This window comes from Chiloscyllium punctatum, chromosome 9 (assembly GCF_047496795.1).
Source record: "Chiloscyllium punctatum isolate Juve2018m chromosome 9, sChiPun1.3, whole genome shotgun sequence".
Lineage (NCBI taxonomy): Eukaryota > Metazoa > Chordata > Chondrichthyes > Orectolobiformes > Hemiscylliidae > Chiloscyllium > Chiloscyllium punctatum.
The window spans coordinates 93,538,235-93,561,107 of record NC_092747.1 but is presented as its reverse complement, the minus strand read 5'-3'; positions in this window follow the sequence as shown (position 1 = coordinate 93,561,107).

Here is a 22,873-nt window from a genome sequence, read left to right as displayed (position 1 = left end):
AACATATCCCTGACCTTACTACCCTCAACCTGATGTACACTGGAAGTAGAATTCAGGTTCCCATCCTCCTGCAGCATTAGTTTCAAATCCTCCAAAATGCATTAGCAAATTTCCCCCTCAGGATATTGGTACCCTTCTGGTTTAGGTGAAAACCAACCTGTTTGTAGGGGTCCCACCTTCCCCAGAAAGAGCTCCAATTATCTAAGAATCTAAAACCTTCCCTCTTGCACCATCTCTGCAGCCACGTGTTCAGCTCCGCACTCTCCCTGTTCCTCACTTCACGAGCACATGGCACGGGCAACAAACCAGAGATAACAACTCTGTTTGTTTGAGCTCTAAGCTTCCACCTTAGCTCCCTGAATTTCTGCCTTAGATCCCCACCTTCCTTTTTACCTATGTCGTTGGTGCCTATGTGGACCACAACTTGGGGCTGCTCCCCCTCCTTTCCAAGGATCTGAAAAACATATTTACAGACATCACGAACCCTGGCACCTGGGAGGTAACACATCAACCACAAGTCTCTCTCATTTCCCCAAACCCCCAATCTGTCCCCCTAACCATGGAGTCCCTAATGACTAAAATTCTGCTCCTCTTCCCCCTTCCCCTCTGAGCAGCCTGTGCCCCATTGTTTATCCCGGGTAAGTCATTCCCCCCCCCAACAATATCTAAAACGGTATACTTGCTGTTGAGAGGAACCACCACAGGAGATTCCTGCACTACCTGCTCGTTCCCTTTCCTACCCCTGACGGTAACCCTCTCAATAAACCCCTCCACCTCCTGAATGATCCGAAGTTCATCCAGCTCAAACCATTAGGGTTTGATCAAATGACCCATGACCTCCAGGATTAAATAAAAACAGTACAGGATACTGGACAGGCACTTTGACACACTAAACCAGCGTTGACACATGATACCTTTTCAAACTGATGAAGAAGCAGTGCACTGCAAGCGAGCACTTTCAAATCAACCTGTTGGACTATAATCTGGCATTGTGTTATTTTTAACTTTTTCCAATCTAAAACCTTTTGCCTCTACATGGTCTGTATCTGTTTATTCCCTGCCTATACATGCATCTGTCCAGATGCCTCTTATAAAACTTGCGTCGCACGTCTCCCTTTAACAGTCCCCTTTTTACCCTCAATTTATTAATTCACAGTTAATTGACAGTACTTGACTCTTGTATTTGATGCTTCCATCCTGGGAAAAAGACTGACTATCCACTCTATCCATGCCTTTTGTAATTTTGTAAACTTCTAACAGGTCACCCTCAGCATCTGGCTTTCATAGCTAAAAGCTTCCAAAATAGGCAACACCCTGGCAAACCTTTTCTGTACCCTCTCCAAAGCCTGCACTTCCTTCTTGTAATGTTGCAACCAGAACTGTACACAATATTCCAAATATAGCCAAACTAAGTTTCTATGCAGCTGCAACATAACTTGCTGATTTTTTTTACTCTGTGTGCCAAAAAACGAAGACAAGCATGCTCTATACCTTATTCATTTTTGTTGGTATTTTAATGGAACTGTGGACCTGTATGCATAAATCCCTCTGTATGGTCATGCTTCTAAGGGTTCTACCAGTAACTGCATATTTCCCTCCTGCATTAGACCTTTCAAAATGTGTCACTTTCCATTTATCTGCATTAAATTCCATCTGTCATTTATCTGCCTAAAGCTCCAGCCTGTTGTATTCTCTGGTAGTTCTCCTCACTATCCACAGCTCTCTTAGTTTTTGTGTCATTCAGAAATTTACTGATCAGACCACCCACATTCTCGTCCAAATCATTAATTTATAAACAGCAAGGGTCTCAGCACTGATCCCTGTGGAACAACACTGGTCACAGATTTCCAGTTACAAAAATAACCTTCCGCTGCTAGTCTCTGTCATCTATGACCAAGCTGGTTCTATACCCATCTTACCAGCTCACTGTGGATTCCATGTGACTTCAACTTCTTGTATCAGTCTGTCATGAGATCCCTTGTCAAAGGCCTTGCTAAAGTCCATGCAGACATCAACTGCCCTGCCCTCAATCACCTTCCTCACATCTTCAAAAAACTACATTAAGTTTGTGAGACATGACCTGCCTCACACAAAGCCATGCAGCCTACTACTAATAAGTCCATATTTTTCCAATTGTGATTAAATCCAGTATGTAAGAAGCATCTCTAGTAATGTGCCTACCACTGATATAAAGCTTACCTGCCTCTAATTTCCTGGATTATCCCTGTCGATTTTCTGAAATGAAGAAACAACATTGGCTATTCTACTGTCCTCTGGGCCTAAAGAGGATACGAAGATATCTTACAAGGCTCCAACTCCTCCCTTAGTATTCCAGGATAGATCCAATCAGGTCCTGAGAGCTTGTTTACCTTAATGTGTTTCAAAATAACCAACACCTCCTCCTTTTGTATGCTGATATGCCCCAGGGTATTAACATACCCCTCTTGAGACCACCATCCATCATATCCTTCTCTTTTATGAATACAAATGCAAAGTATTTGGTAAAGACTTCACCCACCACCTCCACCTCCATGCATAAATTCCCTTCTTTATCTTGAATGGTTCTATCTTTCCCTAGTTACCCTCTTGCTCATGATATACATTAACAAAATCTTGGGATTTTCCTTAACCCTGCTGGTCAAGGACACATCATGGCCTTTTTAGCCCTCCTAATTCCTTGTTTTAATTCTTCCCTGCTTTCTTAATATCCTTTATATTCTCTTTATATTGTATTCAATGTTCTAAACCTGACATTTGCCTCTTTTTTCTTTTTGAAATTGCTCACAATTTTTCTTGCAATCCAAAGTTCTTGAATGTTGTCAACTTTATGCTTCATTTTTACAGGATCATGCTAGTCCTGAACTCTGATCAACTGGCCTTTAAACATTCTCACATGTCAGATGTGGATTTATATTCTCAAACAGCTGCCTCCAATCTACATTCCTTAGTTCTTGCCTAAAATTATCACATGTTGCCTTCCCCAATTTAATACTTTCACTCAAGGACCAGTCTTATTCTTATCTATAAACAAATTAAAATTTATGGGTATTGTTCCCAAAGTTCTCTTCCACTGAAAATGTGAAACCTGTCTGAGCTCAATTTCCCTAATACATAATCTAGCATGATCCCCTTCCCTAGTTGGACTACTTACACACTGTCCTAGGCATAACTAAAAACTGTGATGGAAATATTGACGTTTTTTCATGAGCATGGATAAACCTTGAGATTTGGAAGCCCAATTTAAACCTCATTGGACTCTGCAATTTACAAACTGCAGAGGTAAACAATGTGTGCAAGGCAGCCAGGCCTTGGACAATTAACTTCCTGTTGAAACCACACAGGCTTGGAGCTGCCTGGCCAGAAACTAATGGTCTGATTGTTTCAGAACGAACTGTTGTTTACATCTCTAATGAACCTGCTCTGCCAGAAAATTGCTACATGGACTGGGAGGCACCCAGCTCAGTGGGAGGCCAGAGGCATAGTGCGACAAGGACAGTACTTGACAATTGAAGGTTCAAAACCTGTGACCTCCAAATATGGAAAGTAGACACTTCATTGGATCTTCACACCCTGTTGATGTTGGACATAGGCTGCAGAATTTTCAAGAAAGTAGCAAAGATGGAAATAAAAAAGGCAACCTGGAGATCTAATTCTCTCTGCTTTTGCACCTTCTTCAGCAGCGACTTCAGTGAGACTACTTCCATGAGATAATCTGAAGACCAGAAATAGCCCTGGATGAGATGGGAAGCTCTAAAACACAGACTTTTGCATCTACATATCTGTGCACTTGGTCCAAAGTGGAAAGTGAACAGGGTCAGTCATATAAACACAGTGGCTACAAAACCAGGTCACAAGCTGGGAATTTTGCAGTGAGAAACCAACTCCTATTTCTCCAAAGTCTGTTCTATAAGGCACATGTCAAAGGTTTGACAAGTACTCTTCAAGTGTTAGGATGGTGAAGTTCCAACAATACCAAAAAGCTCAATGCAATCCTTGTGCATAAATCACCAAAAGCCATGTGAGGAAAACAAAATAGGGAAGGCAAATGCATGTTGGCCACATGTCAAAAAGAATAAAGTATAAAAATAAGGAGGTTTTGCTAAAACAATACTTGGCAATACTCAGACCACAGCTAGAATACTGTGAACAGTCCTGGGCTCTTATCTAAAGAAAGTTAAACTGGCATTGTATACATTCCAGAGAAGGTTCACTAGGCTGATACTTGCTACATGAGGACAGTTTGATTAGATTGGGGCTTGCACTCACTGGAGTTCAGAAGAAAATGAGTCCGCTTATTAAAGCATACAAGATTCCTCGAGGACTTGACAAGGTAGATACAGAAATGTTATTTCCCTTTGTGGGATAGTCTACAATCAGAGGACATAATCTCAGAACAAGGAGTCATCGATATAAGTCATCGATAAGGAGGAATTTCTTCTTTCAGGTGGTAATGCACTTGTAGAATTCTTGACTGCAGAAGGCTTTAGATGTTGGGGATTTGAATAGAAATAAGGCTGAGATCAATTTTTAATCAGTAATGAAATCAAGGGTTATTAGAAAAACTGACAGGTTGAGTTGAAGATAATCAGATCAGCCATGATCTCACTCAATGGCAGAGCAAACTCAATGTGCTATATGGCCTACCTCTGTACCAATATCTTATACTTTAATGGAAATGAACTGAGAACAGACCTGTTCTTATTTAGCCTAATCTCCACACTCTGGGTTCCACACTCTGCTTTCTACACTGTAGGGGCTGAAAAATTCCATTTCAGTGGAGGTAGGTGATCATTGAAGTAGTCAACTATCCCTGGGCACTGTGATTGAGTGAACCATGGACTGAGCCTAAATGCGTCCTAATGAAAATGTTAGATGTTGAGTTAGGGGCCAGGAGGTAGAATTTGCAAATTCTTGCAGTATTTCCATCTCAACTGAGACATCTTCCATGGTGCCAAAAAATCTGTGCATATGTATTAAACTACAAAGTTAATATTAAATTGAAATTTCTGAAACTTGTCCTCTAACAGTTAATTCTATAAAGTCTGCCAAAAGATGGAAGAAAAGCAATGGATTCATAATAGTCTTCAGAAAGACATTAAAAGCATAACATAAGTTATTTGTAAGTGTTGCATAGATATCGAGAAAGTGGGGACTGCAGATGCTAGAGATCATAGTTGAAAAGTATGGTGCTGGAGAAGCACAGCAGGTGAGGCAGCATCTGAGGAGCAGGGGGAGAGTTGACATTTCGGCCATAAGACCTTCATCTAGGATTATGTCCGAAACATCAACTCTCCTGCTCCTCGAATGCTACCTCAACTGCTGTGCTTTTCCAGCACTATATTTTTTGATCCCTTGCATAGATGTCCACAATTGCACAGCAGATAGGTTCATTTAGTTATTCTTGGATACAATAGAAAAGAGGAGAAAGTGAGGACTGCAGATGCTGGAGATCTATTGTAGCTGAAAAATGAGTTGCTGGAAAAGTGCAGCAGGTCTGGCAGCATCAAAGGAGCAGGAGAATCGACATTTCGGGCATAAGCCCTTCTTCAGGGCTTATGCCCGAAACGTCGATTCTCCTGCTCCTCTGATGCTGCCTGACCTGCTGCGCTTTTCCAGCAACACATTTTTCAGCTACAATACAAAAGAGACATTAAATAGTTAACCTTCTCAATAATGATTCCTTCCAAAAATCTGCCTAGACAGATAACATTCTATCCACAATCAGGTATAATCTAAGTAGAATTAACAATTTCAACATCATTGAGTGAGTAATTGTAGACAGCCTAAAAGGTTTAGAATCAACAAATTCTCAGGGGTGGATATTAGACAGAGAGAAAAAAATAAACTCTGTGAGGTGTTGACAATCCTCCTGAAGGAATTGATGAACAAGGGAGATGGACTGCTAAGTTCAAGCACCAGATAACGTGTCCCTATTTTCTAAAGGTAATAAAAGAAGAAGACATATCTCCACCTATTTTCACACCTATTTTCTCAGGCTGAGCAGAGCTTCAGCGCCCGCCTGTTTGATTGACGCTTTGCATTACCTTCATCATCAGAATATCCTACTTACTATTCTGTAATATCACTCATCTCTTCAGCCTTTACCTCACAACTATTATTGTCACCTCCTACTTTCACTTTCCCAACAGGTTCCCTGACAGTCTTTTGTATTCCATCTTGCAGAAACTATAAATCATCCAAAACCTTGCCAGCTGAAACTGATTACACACTTAACATACCTGTTTATTGTCAATATGTTTCCATTTCCAGTGCCCCCGCACAATTTATTCAGAATTCTTTGATAATTTATCACTCTATTCTGGGCCTTCATCCTCTGTAATCTCCTGAGCAGCAATGGACTTGAACCATCAAACACTTTGCATTATTTCTTTTTTTTGATTTTCATTGGCAGAATGTTTAGCTGTCTTGCCATAAACATGGGAATGTCTTCCCTATACTGCTCCACCTTGTTACCTCACTTCACTTCAAAACTTCTTCAACAACTTGGGGATCACCATTGATCTAAATCTGCTGAAAGTCTTTTTTTTCAATCGTTTGCCAGCAAAAACATCAGGTTCAATTCCATGGAGTTACTACAGACTTTGTAAAGACCACATAATTTTGATTCCTTATTTTTAGATTATGGCCAGAAAAGGAAGGCATTGCTTTTGACCAAGGAAGCTGCGCAGTGACAGCTGCAGTTTGTTTTTAAAAGAGCATGTTGACTGGAACACATTGCGAGTTGTACACAATGGTTCATTTTCATATGACCATGAGAACAGTAGCAGACAGCACAGACCCATTGGATTCTGAACTAAGGGACAACTGTTTTACAACAACATTTTGATCTGCTCCTGGACAGGTGTGCACTGCTTGTATGAGGACAACGCAGCAGATAACCACCTGGTCTGAAAACAGACAACATTCAGAAATCTCTCTCAGGTTCTGTCATTCTTTCCCTCCCCTGTCTCCAAGTATCAGATAGTTTCCAGTAACAGTTAACCTTTCCTTGCAAATCCTTTGTCGAAAAAGGAATAGAATACCTTGAAAGACAGTGAAAGGATGAAATATCAGAAGTAACTGAAAGACAACATTGATGTGTAAACAAACTTTGTCAGCAGCAAGGATCTGAAAGACAAAGATCAAGAAAAAAATTGAAAGAGAACAACACATTAACTCGTGCTCTGGAGTGCTGTTATTCAATTGTGCGTCTCTGATTTTTTTTTACATTTACCATAAATAGCTACTTTCTTGTTTGGTACAGAAACTTGGTTAGCGTTTTCTTATAACCTGAGTTCATCAGTCAGGTAAATTGGAGACTTTGAGTCATTTGCCAAAAACGTTTCATGCTTGTGATGACTGTGTGAGGTGTGATTTCTCAGACGTTCCCTAAGTGAGTTGTGACAACCACCACAAAAATAGGAGAGAAGTAGGAGTTAGAAGATGAATAATATGGCTTGCTTTTTCTCCATGGATGCTGCCTGACCCATTGTGATCTCTAGCAATTTTTTTTCAAGAAAGTAAAAACATTTATTATATAAAACATGGCAATGGAAAAAATCACCCAAACTCCAAAATAACTTGATTAGATGTTAAATTTAGATGTGAGTTACAAAACTACAAGAAAACTGTTGAATGGAATTTAATGATTCTTAAGTATTGACCCTTCATGCCATAATTTTTTACACTACATCCATACTTCCTAATGCATTTAATTAGAGAGTGAGCCACTTTTTGGTTGATTTAAGTTTACATCTTATTTTGTTCACCTGGAAACAGCTTCCCCACAGGCTTCTAGCCCCAGAAAGCAGCTTCAGAACCACAAACCACAGAGGCCAAACAGAAAAGCTGAATCTGGAAGCTAAACCAAGAGTGTCATCGGAACAAAGAATATCCGAGAGGGGCTAAGACAACCAAGTGCTATCTGAACAAGAGCTTTTCGATACCAGCCTGTTCCGAACCAAGCGAACCAAAAACCTCAACAGTCAGCTGTACTTCAAATTGCATTTTCCTCAGTGGTGAGCTTAAACTCCTGAGAACCCAAAATTTCTGACCTAGCTAGCGGGGAGCGGAAGGTGACATTGCATGGGTCCCCAAGTGTAGAAAGCCTGGTTAAAGTGTCTGTGATTAAAACTGCTGTTTAAGTTCTAACAGTGTTTAATCTGTGTTTTGATTTAATAGTGTATTTAATTACTGTCCTCTGACTTCCCTGTTTATTGTATTTACCTATATTTCTTGTGTTATACTTACCTTTTATATTTTAAATAAACACAGAGATACTTTTGCTGTGAAACACATGCCTACTGCCTTATTCATTTCATATTCCCTAAAGAGATCCAGTGTCCAGAACGAGGACGTGGGTGATTCAAACGACTTGAAAATCCGAAGATTACTCATTGCAAATCAGAACCCTACACTATAACAAATGTCTCTTCATGTCCTCGCTGATGCACTTGGCAATTTACCACAAATCTGTAGTCACCCAGTTAGAGACGATACTGCCACCAGAAGCAGTTTCTCCAGATCAATTCCATTGAGGCACAACCAATAAATGTCAGAACAAAAATTGCTTAATCAGTGAATCTTCTCTGCTTTGAAGTGAAAAACGTTAAACTCAGAGGTTTATTGTAGCACCGTGGTAGTGTCTTTACCTGTAGGCCAGGTGACTTGGATTCAATTCCAACATCCTTCAGAGGTTTGTAATTAACATATTTGAACAGAAATTGAGTGATTTCTGAGATGAGTACAAAAGCATAGGAGTATACTTAAGAGGGAAATCAGGATGGCAAAAAGGGGACATGTGATAGCTTTGGTTAAGGTTAGGGAGAATCTAAAGGGTTTCTACAAATACATCAAGAACAAAAGGGTAACTAGGGACAGATTAGGGCCTATTAAAGATCAACAAGGCCACTTATGTGTGGAACCGCAGGAGATGGGGGAGATACTAAATGAATATTTTGGATCAGTGTTTACAGTGAAGAAGGATATGGAAGATAGTAAATGTAGGGAAAGAAATAGTGACATCTGGACAATGTCTATCTTATAAAGGAGGAGATGCTAGATGTCTTAGAATGCATCATGGTGGATAAATCCTCAGGACATGATCAGGTATACCCTAGAACTCTGTACGAAGCTAGGGAAGTGATTGCTGGGCCCCTTGCTGAGATATTTGTATCATCAATAACCAGAGGTGAGGTGCTCGAAGACTGGGGGTTGACTAACATGGTGACACTATAGAAGAAAGATGGTAAGGAAAAGCCAGGGAACCATAGATCAATGTGCCTGATATCGCTAGTGGGCAAGTTGTTGGAGGGAATCCTGAGGACAGGATTTATATGCATTTGAAAGGGCAAGGACTGATTAAAGATAGTCAACATGATTATCTACGTGGGAGATTGTGTCTAGCTAACTTGACTGAGTTTTTCAAAGACGAAACAAAGAGGATTGATGAGGGCAGAGTGGTGGATGTGATCTACATGGATTTCAGTAAGGCATTCATCAAGATTCCTCATGGTAGACTGGTTAGCAGGGTTAGAGTACATGAAATACAGGAAGAACCAGCTATTTCAAGAACTGGCTTGAAGATGTAAAACAGAGGGTGATGGTGGAGTGTTGCTTTTCAGACTGGAGGTCTATGACTAGTGGTGTGGCACAAGGGTCAGTGCTGGGTCCACTGCTTTTTGTATTTATATAAATGATTTGGATGTGAACATCAAAGGTATGGTTAGTAAGTTTGCAGATGACACTTAATGGTAAGGACCTTGGATTGCAGGTTTCCTAGTTCCTTGAAAGTGGAGTCACAGGAGAAGACGTTTAGTATGCTTACCTGTATTGGTCAGTGCATTGAGTATAGGAGTTGGGAGATCATGTTACGGCTGTACAGGACATTGGTTAGCCCGCTATTAGAATACTACATGCAACTCTGCCCTTCTTGCTACAGGAAAGATGTTGTTAGACTTGAAAGGGTTGAGAAAAAGGTTTTAAATAATGTTGCTAAGGTTGGAGGATTTGACCTATAGGGAGTGGATGAATAGAATGGGACTATTTTCCCTCGAGCGTTGGAGGCTAAGTGGTGATCTTCTCGAGGTTTATGAAATCATGAGGGCATAGATAGAGTGAATAGCCAAGATCCTTTCCCCAGACTGGAGGAATCCAAAGCTAGAGGGCTTAGGTTTAAGGTGAGAGAAGAAAGATTTAAAAGGGCAACGTTTTCATGCAGACAGTGGTGTGTGTTTGGAATGAGCTGCCAGAGGAAGTGGTGGTCGCTGGCACAATTTCAATATTTAAAAGAAATCTGGATAGGTATTTATGAATAGGAAGGTTTCAGAGGGATATAGGCAAAATACTGGCAAATGTGACTAGTTTTATTTGGGATATCTCATCAGCATGCAATAGTTGGACTGAAGGGTCTGTTTCTGTGTTGTTTATCTCTATGACTATATGAATAAATTGATTAGTGTAATAAGTGATCACAGGCTCAAAGTTAGACATTCTAAGTTGATCCACAGCTGGAGAAATTGGGCCTGATGAAAAATTGGCCAAACTAACTTGAACAGCAGTCAGCAGCAATTGTCGACAGTGAACAATGGAAACCAATATCAAAGAGGTCACCATGGTTCGGGGGAGCTATTTGTAACCAGCCCAAGTGTTGTGCATTGGAGAAGCATTGAGCAGACTTTCGGGTACCTTGACTTCTGGGTAGTCCCTGAGGGCATGCACTTTACACTTCTCCAGCATGGCAACAGTGATGGAAGTTAGTGCTTCCCTATTGAATACTTTAAGTCCAGCTCATGACCTTATTGGCAAGGGCCACAGAATATTTGGAAGATCCAGAGTGATTGGGGGTGTAAAAACATATACCTTAACAAAGACTCGTGGCAGAAGACTGTGTGGCAATGCAGGAAAACTGAGGAGAATATCAGCCCTGACCTGTGAGATCCACCTTACATTCGATTAGATTACTTACAGTGTGGAAACAGGCCCTTCAGCCCAACAAGACCACACCGACCCGCCGAAGCGCAACCCACCCAGACTCATTCCCCTACATTTATCGCTTCACCTAACACTACAGACAATATAGCATGGCCAATTCACCTAACCTGCACAAGTTTTGGACTGTGGGAGGAAACCCACGCAGACACGGGGAGAATGTGCCCTCTTTGTTTCCTGAAGTCAAAGGTCTTCAGTTTTCCTGACATTGAAGGAGAGATTGGAATCTTTGTAATATGGTACTACATCACTAAGCACTCTGTCTCTTTTCTGTATTCTGTTTTATTATTGTTTGATAAACTGGCCTACAACAATGGTGTCATCAGCAAATCTATTAGAAAGTGAGGACTGCAGATGCTGAAGTTCAGAGTTGAAAAGTGTGGTGCTGGAAAAGCACAGCTGGTCAGGCAGCATCCAAGGAGCAGGAGAGTCGATGTTTCAAGCATGAGCTCTTCATCAGCTCGAAATGTTGACTCTCCTGCTCCTTAGATGCTGCCTGACTGGCTGTGCTTTTCCAGCACCACAATTTTCAATTCATCAACAAACCTGTAGGTGGAGTTCAGATAAAATTTGACCACACAGCCATGAGTGGGTAAGGAGTATAGTAGGGGGCTGAGTACGCATCCTATTGGGGCAGCAGTGTTGAGGATTAGTGGGGAGGAGATCCTGTTGTCTATTTTCACTGATTATCCTCTGTACATCAAAATGTCAAGGACCTAGTTGCAGAAGGAGGATCAGAGACTTAGGCCAAAGAGTTTGGAAATTAGTTTAGTAAGAATTATGGTGTTGAAGGCGGAGCTGTAGTCAATAAGTAGAAGCCTGACATAGATTGCAGCAAGGAGAGGGTAAAGATGCCAGTGAATAAACCCGCCAGCCGCTCTGCACAGGAGCTGAGTGCATGGCCAGGGATTCCATCTGGGCCAGTCACTTTCTCTGGGTTCACTCTCAAGAAAGCTGATCTGACATCATCAGCGGTGACAGGGAACAGGTGTATTCAATGCTACTGGTGACACCATTTCACTGACCTTCTATTCGAACTGAGCATAAAATATATTGAGCACATCAGGGAGGGATATATTTTTGTCCACATTCTATTCTACTTCATTTTGTATCCCAATACATTGTATAGGCCTTGTCACAAATGACAGCTGAATGTGTCATTAGTTTTGGTCTCTAACTTAGTCTGGTATTGCCTCTTGGCATCTCTAATGGCTGTACGCAGGTTGTATATGGATTTCCTGTAAAAGTCTGGGCTATCTTACTTGAACACCATCGGTCTGGTCTTCAGTAGGCAGTGGCTTTCCAGGTTCATTCCCGGTTTCCCATTAATGAATACAGGTTGTTCTGCTATCATGTGCGTTTCATCAGTGTGGATGACTATAATACGAATGACAAATTGTGGACATTGTTTGGATAATGTGAACTCTCTACTGAATGAGTATAGTGATTTTCTATTAGCAATCTTCCACAGTGCGATATTCTATAGCGGTTTCCCATCTCGCAATTCTCTATAGTACAAGATCACAGAGGAACACCACTGTCACATTCTAACAGAATGACTGATGTACAGGTTGACTTCATAGACATGCAGTCCTCTATGCACTTGCTAATGAACTGTGCGAAGGTGGTACCCTACTCGTCGAGGTTAGCCATTCCAAATCTTCCAGTCCACCAATTCCAAGCAGTGTCGCAGAAATTATTCCACTGCCTCAGACCAGCACTGTACTACTTTCTGTACTAGGACCTCACATTTCAACTTTTGCTTGTAACCGATGAACAGGTTGATTAGTGTAATAAGTGATCACAGGTTCGAAGTTAGACATTCTAAATTGACCCACAGCTGAAGAAATTGGGCCTGATGAAAAACTGGCCAAACTAGCTTTAACAGCAGCCAGCAGCATTGTGGTCTGAGTTTCCAAAGTGCGGATGGGGTATGGAGCGGTGGGCATCATTGATGGTTGTGTGGCAGTGGTCAAGGATTTTTGCAAGGTTTGTAGCTCAGGTTGAGATTTAGGGTATAGGTTTGCTCACTGAGCTGTAGGTTTGATATCTAGGCGTTTCATTACCTGGCTAGGTGACATCATCAGCGGCGACCTCCAAGTGAAGCGAAGCTGTTGTCTCCTGCTTTCTATTTATATGTTTGTCCTGGATGGGGTTCCTGGGGTTTGTGGTGATCGCCACAAACCCCAGGAACCCAATCCAGGAGAAAGATCTAAATAGAAAGCAGGAGACAACAGCTTCGCTTCACTTGGAGGTCGCCGCTGATGATGTCACCTAGCCAGGTAATGAAACGTCTGGATATCAATCCTACAGCTCAGCGAGCAAACCTACACTCTAAAGTGGTCAAGGATATTCAGACCCTGGCGGAACAGAAGACATTTTGATGGTATTTTGGTAGCACTCTCTTGAGGTTGCCTGCTTGAAGTCCCCAGTCAAGATAATAATAATTTTGTCTCAAGTGTACTTGTAGTGTTGTAAATTTCTTCCAAAGCGTGTTTCACTTCTGCATGAAATGGTACATAGATTGCTATCAGGATGGAGGAGGTGAACTCAATTGGCAGGTACTAGGGCTGGCATTTCATTGGTAGGTAGTAACTCACCAGGGTCGCCACGTTTGAGTATCGGGAGGTATTGATAAGGAAGCAGACTCCACTGCCCCTTGCCTTGCCTGAGGACACTGTGTAGTCGATGTGACATATTGAGAAACCCAGGTGTAACAGGAGTGAGCCATGTCTCTGAGAAACAGAGCCCACAGTGGTCTCTCAGTTCTCTTTAGAAGGTAAGTCTGGCTCTAAAGTCTTCAATTTTGTTCTCAATGGCTTGGACATTTGTCAGGGGTATGCTGGGGAGGGGGGTCTTGAAACCACGTTGATTCAGTGCCACCTGCAGGTCAGCATATCTTCCACATTTCTTGGTAAAGTGGCTGCTTTTAGTCGATTCCAGACATCAGTGATGCAACTCTGCTGTTCCAGAAGGTAAGTGCTCCCTCCCAATGGGGCCGTGGTTATGCGTTATGGATCTCCAGGGGAGTGTTGGAGTTGGTTCTGATGGGCTTCCACATTGTCCATTTCCCTTCAGTCTGTTGTTGTGGCCTGGTTGGGCCTCCTCAGCATCAGGTCGCTGCAGAATTGGAGTTCAGTCCTGGGCTGGTTGGGGCTGTTTGGTGTCTGGTCACTGCAGGGACTGGTTTCATTCCTGTGCCAGTCAGGCCTCCTCAAAGTCAGATTGCCATGGGGGCTGGTTTCATTCCAAGTCAAGTTGGGCCTCGTTGGGGTTGAGTCGCCATGGGGGCCAGTTTCATTCCGGGTCAAGTCGTGTCTCCTTGGGATCAGGTCGCTGTAGGGGCCAGTTTTGTTCTGGGTCAAGTCGGGTCTCTTCAGGTTGGGTTGCTGTGGGATCAGAGTTCAGGCCTGGGTTGGTAGGGCCTCTTTGGGGTCAGGTTACTGCAGGGTCAGAGCTCAGGCGTGGGCTGGTCAGACTTCTTCAGAGTCGGGTCGCTGTGGTGGCTGGTTTCATTCTGGCTCAGGTCAGGCTTGCTCGTGGTCAAGTTGCTGCTGGGTTACAGTTCAAGCCTTGAGTTCCAGGATTCCTCATAGTCAGGAAGGTCAGGTCTATGGGGGGTGGTAGGTTTACTCTTGACTGTGAATCCAGTGTCGGTAATACTGAGGTCTGGACACTCATAGAATCGTCAGACCTGCAAGTAAGTTGAAGGGAATATCGTAAGTTATTTTACAGACTTAGAATTGAGGTTCAAAAGTACAGAATGTTTGTAACAAATGAGTGAATAACATCTGCTGTGGACAGCTTGCTAAGAGTACCGGCACCATCTTGAAGCCAAATCTAGCTCACTCATGCCATTGAGAAAATATACATTATGGATGGCCATTCCCTTAATTTCATGCATACTGACCAAAATGATAACATGCAGACATTTTGAATGTAAATAATACATGGAATGCAGTTGAGCAAATAATTGGTCAGATAAGTAAACAGAAAAAAAAACATTGAACAGAAGTCTGGACTTGAAGTTACATATTATTTCACACAGACTCTTTGGGATGGTGCTCAGTGACTGCAGCCTGCAGAAAAGAGACCTATTTTCAGCTTCAGTCTGGTGGCCATGCCATAACAACAGCTTTCAAAGTCATTGTTGCCATTTCTTTTATGTCTCTTCTTCCCCCTTTGCCCTATTGTAGACATTTTCAGGACCTTCAAATTGACCACCCATAAGCACATCATGCTTGTTATGGTAATTATGTTAACTGCAGCTGTGTGATTCAGAGTCATTGCTGACTTTTCATTGGTGGAAGCATTTAGAGTGGAGCCCTAGTGGTCATCAGTGATCTCATAACTCAGTCTTTCTTCACAGTCACCCATGTGCCATGGAGCACTTTGCTGCAGGTTAGTGGATTACTGCAAAGCCAAGTCTAAGATATCTGTTAATCCAGTTTAAGATGGCAATTTAAAGTCTGCAAATCTTTGCTCAGGATTTAAGTGATTGTCTTGCTTAATAGTCTATGCCAGAAGATATCATTGCAATGCCTTGCGACATGAACTCATTTGTGTTTCAGGTAAATGCATCCAATCCCTCTGAAATCATGGACGGCGTGTTTCGAATGCCAGTCAGGCTGAATCACAATTTCTAGTCTGCACAGCTTGGAGAGAGCTGTGCCCTCAGATGTAAATTTTCCAAAGCTTTTCCTGCCATCATCATTGCTCAATTCTTTGCAATATTTGAATCACCAGGTGAAGAGCTGTCTATTTCTCTTTCTCGTCTCACAAAAAAAAACAACATCTGTGCTGGTCCATGGTGTGCAGGAATTGTGTGATTGTACAATTCTGAAGGATTGAGCTCCGTTGACCATTCATCCATAATCTCCACCAATTCCTCCTGTATCTATGAATGTGATGCTAGAGAGTAAAAAAAATGAATAAACGCTGGTGAGGTCAGAATGTTGAAAGTTATTAAGATGATCATTTTCATTCACTTCAAGAAGCAAGTTTTCATGGCTGCGTGTTGTATGACATGTGACTGACTGATGCTTAATTGTGTCTTCAGATACCTGGAGATTTCCAATTCTATTGAGCAAGCAGCTTAAGATTCTAATAGATTTTCAATGCTTTTTCCACTGTGCTCTTTGCCCTCAATATTCCCTCTCCTCACAATAAGAGAAATGAAAAATCTCTGAGAGAATGTAAGGATGTGCATTCACGCAGTAGATGGAGTTGGTCATTAATTGGAATTAGGACAATGAATACTGTTGTGGAGTTGAAGGTGTGTACTGTACCTTTAACAGAGAGTGAATGATAAAAAGCTGGCAAGCACCTGTCATGTCACTGAATGCAAGCACAAAGTTTTCTGGATAATTTGAGCTGTAACTCAGATAATGAGTTGTTTTCACAACCATTCAAATTCAACCAATAAGTTTAAACCATACTCCAAGTGGTTATCACCACTTCCCCTGCTCCACAACACTCCAAAGATACAATCTCACAAATTCAGATGTTCTGGAGTTCAGACTGAATAATCTCATCTGATTTATTTGAGCTCAGCAGTAGGATAATAGTGTTTTACTGTGTCTGAAATAGTTGTATCACTTTGTGATACAATAATTATAATTGCCCCACATCCTGTGATAATCATACTTCGTCTAAGTTCTTGGATGTAAATAATGCATGGAACACAGTTCAGCAAACAATTGTACAGATATATAAACACTAAAAAAAACCATTGAACAAAAGCCTGGACTTGCCCTCAATGTTTTTCTCTTCCTCCTGAATCTGGCATTCAGACAATATTGGATTTTATTCTTTCTTTTTGTTTCACGATCATGGTTTCTGACTTTCTTCTCTTATCCAGACTTTTGCCCAGGCTTTAGAATTGACAGAAATTTTGTCCAGTATCTGGAATTAAACCAATTCTGATGATTTTTGTTGTAGCCATTCTGTACTTGTTCAATTTTCTAATGGATTTGTGAAGTGATGCTTGACATGGGCTTGTGCTTTAAAATTGGCACATTTATTTTCAACCGCCTCCCCAATCTGCTGGCAAATACTCAATGAGCAAAATGTGATCCAATTAGCTCATTATATATTCAGTGAAACTTCCTATTACAATTAAGAAAATGAAAATGGACATAGAAAATAATACTCAGTGATCTGTGTTGGCACCTGAGGTTCAAATTATGTGTTGACCATGCCCAAATAAATGAATTCGAACAAGCATGCAAGTTTTCAGCATTTCAATAAATACATGCCAGGGAACAAATCTCAGTCGAATATAACACTGGTCCCTTACATAAAATAACAAAGAACCTACATTTCTGTCTGTACTGAGTCAAAATGGAGGCAGAATATGATGTTTCATTGCAGACATATGGTTATACTATTATTGATTTAAAAACAAACTACATCATCATTTTAAAATGAACACAAAACAGCTTTTAAACAACTCTCTCAAAGCCGTATGACATGTCTTGTGAATCTGACTGAAGCCAAAGCAGAAATTTAGATTCGGTGAGATCTGATTAGGCAATCGTATCTCTATTTTTACTGAAAGGTCACATGTGCAGATATAGAAGAAATCCTAGCTCCCTGAGCCCTAAGTTTAGAAACAATTGTTGGCACTCCTAATTTTTTGGTCTAGGAGTTGGGCTTGAACAAGAGTTAGGTCATGCAATCTGGAGCATGTTCGTTCCAAGGGTGGGCAGGGAGAAAGCCTTTCTTGAGGCTTCGAAATTGTGACCAAAATGAAAATAACATAAATAATAAAAACTGATAACTGATTCCACTATGGGACTAACTTCCAACCATTTGACTATAGGATCCATTGCAGCTCTGAATTTGACATCAAATTTTAACCCCAAGATAAATCTTTGATCAAATCAGGCCTGCAATATGTTAGAAACTGATTTTATTTTCATCTTCATATGTAACATTTATCCTCACTTGCTTTCAATCTTTTTACATGTATTTTTGAAACATAACACTGTCCAGCTGTCTACTTTTACATTGATGAAATAAGTCCACAGAGACTCATATCCTGTTGACAAGTCACCTTTTATTTACACATGGTAAGTTTTTGACACTGGTTCATCACTTTCAGAGTATCAGAATGTCTAATGTTCCTCTTTTATTTGTCAGGCAGGGCTCCCCGGTTGGACCATATTAACAGCCTCAATCAGGGAACTCATATTCCATGAGCTCCACCTGATTGATCTCATTACAATCGCTACAATTGAAACATCCCAAAAGTTAAAGGCAACTGCTTATGAGCTTAAACAATTTCATAGTTCACATGCCAATCTGAGGCAATGTGTGTGTTTGTGGCATTGTTCTATGCTTAATTTATTTTTATATACATTCTTGTTTTTATGAATATTTATCTGTCAAAACTTCTGAATGGATTGTGGACTGGATTTCCTCTGAGTATAACAGGTACTCAGCATATCATTAGGGGTGTGTCATGAGAAATTGCATGGTGGTTCAGTTGTTATCACTGCTGACTCACAGCACCAGGGACCCAGATTCAATTCCAGCCTCCGGTAACTGTCTGTGTGGAGTTTGCACATTCTCCAGGCGTCGATGTGAGTTTCCTCTGGGTGCTCTGGTTTCCTCCCACAATCCAAAGATGAGCAGGTTAAATGGATTGGCTATGCTAAATTCCCCCAAAGTGTGCAGGGATGTGCATCCTTGGTTGATTAGCCATTGTAGCAGGGCTACAGGTTAACAGTTGGGGGTGAGGAGGGGTGGTGGGTCTGGGTGGATCTGGGTAGTGTGGACTCAATGGGCCGAATGGCCTACCTTCACACTGTAGGGATTCTATGATTCCTGTGAACTTCAGAGAAGGTTTAACAATTTGGGATTCAATGTGCATGAGAAATTGAACAGTATAACACTGTGTGCCACTGAAATTTCAAACCTCCATTCAGGCGATAACTTCTTATGGGAAGAGTGTTGGGCTGTTTGAGGACAGTTTACAGATATGTCTTCTGCTTGCTGGGAACATGCAGAGCAGAGATGAGGATTTGACTTATGTCTGCAATACTGAATTGACACTTCACCCTTCAGTCAACATCCTATTTAACCTTGCACAGCTGTCTCCAAGGCTAAATGGAACCATGGATATCCCCCACACGTATCCATCTATTATCTTGAATCTACTAGCATTGCTATTTAAAGCAATGAAGAACTAAACACAAATTGGTTACTGGGTTATTTGTGCTAGCTGCTGTTGCATTTGTCTCTACTTTAGGGGTTTCCCAAAGTTAGGAGTGGGTTGGGCATTATGGTAAGCTGGATAAACAATGTCTTGGAGGAAGGTGAACTGTTGGAAGACCTGAGAGGTAGATGAATACATTCAGCATTGGGGTGAGCAGTGTCATGAGTGCATTGTGAGCTGTGTTGGGGGTTCAGGAAAGGGTGTACTGTGTTAATTTCAATTCAAAACTTTCTCTACTGAAACAATCTGTTGGAGCACATAACCAGACTTGTATGATATTCAAGCTTGAGCCAATAAGTGACAAGTAACACTTATGCTTGACAAATGCCTGATAAAAACCATCATTGACAAAAGCACCTCCTCTTGTCATTCAATAGGATTACCATCGCTGAATCTCCCACTATTAATACATTGGGTATCATCATATTTTCTACAGCAAAGTTGAACATGCAATCCAACTTTAGTACAATGTATCAATCTAGTATTCCTTACCATCTTCCTGACAATACCTAAGAACATTCAATCCTCTAAAGTCCACTGTTCTGGAATCAAAGAACAAGGAACAAAGAAAATTACAGCACAGGAACAGGCCCTTCAGCCCTCCCTTCGACCTGCATCTATCTAGATCCTCTATCTAAACCTGTCACCTATTTTCTAAAGAACAAAGAGAAACAAAAGACATTGCTTAATCTTAATCACATGCATAAGATGTAAATAATTTTACTTATGCCTCAGGTTTACTCCAACAACTTTAATCAAACTGTTTATGGAAGTGAAAAGTAAACCCAGATTGCCATCACAGTGAATGGCACATAAGTTAAGCTTTGCCTTTTACTTGAAGGTCAAGGCTATGATGAGTTAAAGTGGAAGAAAACTACAATGGGAGGATCAAAATGCCTTTTGGTTTTTGATTCCTTTGAGGAAGATCATTTGGGGCAACTGAGCTGGCAAAAAAGGAAGTGGTAGATTTGGGAGATGGAGAAGTAGAAGGGGATGTGGCAGCTGTAAATTAGTTCAGGCAAGTTTTTCTAGCAGGTCTCACCAGTTTCTGCCACTCAATTGCAGCCTTGCCGTACAAATGACTGTCAAGTTAAATAATTCAGCTTCTTTGTAAACTGCTATTGACATTTTCTGTTTACTGCTGCCCATGTCAACTGCGCTTGTTTTTATTTAATTCTAAGTGAACAGCAACAATATAAAAACAGCAGCTGTCTCAAGAGGTCCGGCTCTGATCTTCCCTTCTCCCGTTTAACTCACTCACTGCATCCTTACTTTCTCAAGTATCATGCCATTGACAACTAGCCGTGTGGGACTAATTAGCTTCAACAAGAGTACATTACACAGGGGGATGATCAGAATGCTGGTGACAAGGGGATCGATAAGATGTGGAGGATGATTGTTCATGTCCAGAAGGGTGGATAAGACCACTCTTTTCTCCAAATGGGATCCATGGTCTGGATGATTTTGCATTGAAAAGAAGGATGCTTATGGAGTACCTGTAGAGGTTTGACACAATTGATTAGCTTGCCAGGCCATATTAGAGATCAGTCAAGGGGCACATTGATTTGTGTCTGGTGTCACACAGATGTTACACGAGGGTGTGGACAGATTTTGTTCACTGAAAGAGATTAGTGAACCAGATGGTATTTTACAAGTCTGAAAGGTATTTTCACCACAAGTTAAGGAATTTTAATTTCACCAACTGCCATATTTGAATTTGAATTTGTATCTCAAGGTCTCTGGATTACTTGTCCATTAACAATGTCACTACTGTTTCGCATTGCGCAAGTGTCAAATAATGATCATCTCTAACAAAAAAGAATCTAAGCACTCGCTTTGACATTCAATGGCATTGCCATCACTGAATTCCCATAACCAAAATCTTGGGCATTAGCATTGACCAGAATCTTAACCGAAAATGCCATATAAATGCTAAGGCTATAGGAGCATAATAGAAACTTGGAATTTTTAAATGATTAACTCGTCTTCCTAATTGTAAACCTTATCCGCATCTACAAGACACAAGTCAGGAATGCATTTCCACTCTCCTGGATAAGTACACCTCAAATAACATTCAAGAAGTTCAACAGCATCCAGGCCAATGCCATCTGCTTGATAGTAAGTGCACCCACCTCTCCCAAAATTTACTCCCTCTATTAGCAATGCATGATGCTATTCAAACATTGCTCTGTGGCAACTCACCAGGCTTTCTCCAACAGCACCTCCAAAGCTCACGACTTTAGTCACCAAAAAAGGACAAGGGAAACAGTTGTATGGGAACTGCACTATCTACCTGATCCCACACAAGCGCTCATCATCCCGATTCAGAACTATGTTGTTTTTTCATCATCACGATTGGGTAGAAACCAGGAACTCATTTACAAACAGTGGTCTGGGTGCACCTACACCAAGCGGACTGAAGTAGTTCTTTACCAAATCCGCAAGGGAAATTAGGGATGCACAATTCATGGTGAATTTGCCAATGGTACTCACAACTGTTGAGTATCAAGGCTTCCAATTAAATATGCAGGAATATAAAATACTGCTGGCTTAAATAGTAAACTAAGTACATCTTTGAGACTGAAGGATTTCTCTTATATAAAACTTTGAATTTGGAGCAATTCAGCAGATAGCCCAGAAGCAAAAGAGCTGTTTGCTTATTATTATAAAGTATGTTATTTGAGATATCAACATAGAATTAACTAGGCATTGATTGGAAATGTATCGAGACATTGGACTTTTTGGAAAGAACATGTTGCAAAGTGAAGAAGACTGATTGCAGAAAGGGAAAATGTTGCATTTCTAAATGACACAAATTTCTCTACTGAAAGCAGTGAGTCTATGGGTGGAATCTTCCCACCTGCTGAATGAAATGCATCTGTTAAATTCCATAGTTTTCAATGAGAGTCTGTGTCTGGTGGTAGTTTTAGGCAACTTTTATTGTAGTACAATTTCATTATAACTTCAGGTCTTCGTCGCAAAAAGGTGTGAAAAAAGTCTAGAAGCAGCATAATTCATACAGCTCAAACTCATAGTGCACACCCTCCTTGAAAACTATTGGTCAGCAGAGCTGAGTTATCCAACTGTGATGGGATCTTTGGTACAGCATTCTATATCAGCAATTTACTTGCTGCCATGTTCTAACTGGACTGTTCCAGCATGAATTTACTAAAACCAACAGAGATCCTGCCACTAATAACTTGCATATTCCATATCAATCCTGACTTTTGATTCTGTCTTTAGTGAATCTTAAAGCAAGTGAGTGAAAGTAAACTTAGATGTAGCATGTGTTTTTCTGATGCAAAAAAAGGCCCTTCCAGGATCTAATCTGCGGAGCAGTGGCTGTAGCTGCCTGTTGGGAACAACATTGAATTAGTAAAAATAAGCAATATAAAATGGGAATTACTACCATGAATAATACATTACCCTGCATCAGTGGTGTCCCCAGTGAACCCAGCCAGCTAGTTGCCAGCTCCACAAGAAAGGAGATGGTGGTTGTCCATCTCTCTTTGTATATGTGCTGCTAAATTGGTGATTGTCTTGGCATTGTCTGGGATATAAGTATAGTATTTGGCCCTAATTAGGGCACAAGCGCTTCTCTTTTTGGCCAGTATCCAATGAAGGGACACTCTGCTCTGCAGAGTTTTACGGATGTCTACTATT